Genomic DNA, 2,822 nt, shown 5'->3' with positions numbered 1-2,822 from the left:
CATGCTTTCTTTACTATTCCTTTGTGCCCGTCATCCCAGCCTCTCTTCGCTTTCACTTGGACTGACCCTGACACCCATCAAGCTCAGCAAATTACCTAGGCTGTACTGCCGCAAAGCTTCACAGACAGCCCCCATTACTTCAGTCAAGCCCAAACTTCTTCCTTATCTGTTACCTATCTCAGCATAATTCTCATAAAAACACACGCGCTGTCCCTGCTGATCGTGTCCGATTAATATCCCAAATCTCAATCCCTTACAAAACAACAACTCCTTTCCGTCCTAGGCATGGTTAGTGCGGTCAGAGATCTTACACAAGAGCCAGGAAGGCACCCTGTAGCCTTTCTGTCCAAACAACTTGACCTTACTGTTTTAGCCTAGCCATCATGTCTCCGTGCAGCAGCTGCTGCCGCCCTAATACTTTTAGAGGCCCTCAAAATCACAAACTATGCTCAACTTACTCTCTACATTTCTCATAACTTCCAAAATCTATTTTCTTCCTCATACCTGATGCATATGCTTTCTGCGTCCCGGCTCCTTCAGCTGTACTCACTCTTTGTTAAGTCCCGCAATTACCATCGTTCCTGGCCCGGACTTCAATCCGGCCTCCCACATTATTCCTGATACCACACCTGACCCTCATGACTGCATCTCTCTGATCCACCTGCGTTCACCCCATTTCCCCACATTTCCTTCTTCCCTGTCTCTCACCCTGATCACACTTAGTTTATTGATGGCAGTTCCACCAGGCCTAATCTCCACACACCAGCAAAGGCAGGCTATGCTACAGTACCAGCCACTAGCCCGCCTCTTAGAACCTCTCATTTCCTTTCCATCGTGGAAATCTATCCTCAAGGAAATAACTTCTCAGTGTTTCATCTGCTATTCTACTACTCCTCAGGGATTATTCAGGCCCCCTCCCTTCCCTACATATCAAGCTTGAGGATTTGCCCCCACCCAGGACTGGCAAATTAGTTTTACTCAACATGCCCCGAGTCAGATAACTAAAATACCTCTTAGTCTAGGTAGACACTTTCACTGCATAGGTAGAGTCCTTTCCTACAGGGTCTGAGAAGGCCACCGCAGTCATTTCTTCCCTTCTGTCAGACATAATTCCTCAGTTTAGCCTTCCCACCTCTATACAGTCTGATAACAGACCAGCCTTTATTAGTCAAATCAGCCAAGCAGTTTTTCAAGCTCTTAGTATTCAGTGAAACCTTTATATCCCTTACAGTCCTCAGTCTTCAGGAAAAGTAGAACAGACTAATGGTCTTTTAAAAACACACCTCACCAAGCTCAGCCACCAACTTAAAAAGGACTGGAAAATACTTTTACCACTTTCCCTTCTCAGAAGTCAGACCTGTCCTCAGAATGCTACAGCGTACAGCCCATTTGAGTTCCTGTATGGATGCTCCTTTTTATTAGGCCCCAGTCTCATTCCAGACACCAGACTAACTTAGACTGTGCCCCAAAAAAACTTGTCATCCCTACCATCTTCTGTCTAGTCACACTCCTATTCACCGTTCTCAGCTACTCATACATGCCCTGCTCTTGTTTACACTGCCGGTTTACACTGTTTCTCCAAGTCATCACAGCTGATATCTCCTGGTGCTATCCCCAAACTGCCACTCTTAACTCTTGAAGTAAATAAATAATCTTTACTGGCAGGGCTATGCTGAACCTCCTTAGGCACTCTCTAATTAGATGTCCCGGGTCCTCCCAATTCTTAGACCTTTAATACCTGTTTTTCTCCTTCTCTTATTCCATTTAGTTTTTCAATTCATACAAAACCATATCCAGGCCATCACCAATAATTCTAAATGACAAATGTTTCTTCTAACAACCCCACAATATCACCCCTTACCACAAAATCTTCCTTCAGCTTAATCTCTCCCACTGTAGGTTCCCACGCCGCCCCTAATCCCGCTCGAAGCAGCCCTGAGAAACATCGCCCATTATCTCTCCATACCACCACCAAAAATTTTCGACGTCCCAACACTTTACCACTATTTCGTTTTATTTTTCTTATTAATATAAGAAGACAGGAATGTCAGGCCTCCGAGCCCAAGCTAAGCCATCATATCCCTTGTGACCTGCACGTGCACATCCAGATGGCTGGTTCCTGCCTTAACTGATGACATTCCACCACAAAAGAAGTGAAAATGGCCTGTTCCTGCCTTAACTGATGACATCGTCTTGTGAAATTCCTTCTTCTGGCTCATCCTGGCTCAAAAGCTCCCCTACTGAGCACCTTGTGACCCCCACTCTGCCCGCCAGAGAACAACCCCCCTTTGAATGTAATTTTGCTTTACGTACCCAAATTCTATAAAACGGCCCCACCCCATCTCCCTTCGCTGACTCTCTTTTCGGACTCAACCCACCTGCACCCAGGTGAAATAAACAGCTTTATTGCTCACACAAAGCCTGTTTAGTGGTCTCTTCACACAGACGTGCATGAAACATATCAACTAAATGCACAGGGCTAATGTTGAAGACGCTCTGAGGATTGGATGGTAGCAATGTATCAATGTTAATTTTCTGAAGGCTATACTATGGTTAGGAAGGACAGTGTTCTTGTTTGTAAAAAATACCATTCAAAGGTGATAGGGCATTAGATCAGAAACTTACTCAGGAAAAGAACAGTCCTTTTGCTGTGCTTCCAACTGTTTTATAAGTTTGTGGCTATTTCAAAATTTAAAAAAAAAAGAAAATAAAGAAAGCAACTGTTCCAAGCAATGTAACTATCTTCAAGTACAATGTCAAATTTGTACATGCTAGCTAAGGTAATCAATTCCCTGCTCCCCCCAAGAAAACACAGTGAGGTA

This window comes from Pan troglodytes, chromosome 13 (assembly GCF_028858775.2).
Source record: "Pan troglodytes isolate AG18354 chromosome 13, NHGRI_mPanTro3-v2.0_pri, whole genome shotgun sequence".
NCBI lineage: Eukaryota > Metazoa > Chordata > Mammalia > Primates > Hominidae > Pan > Pan troglodytes.
This window is presented reverse-complemented; position numbering follows the sequence as displayed.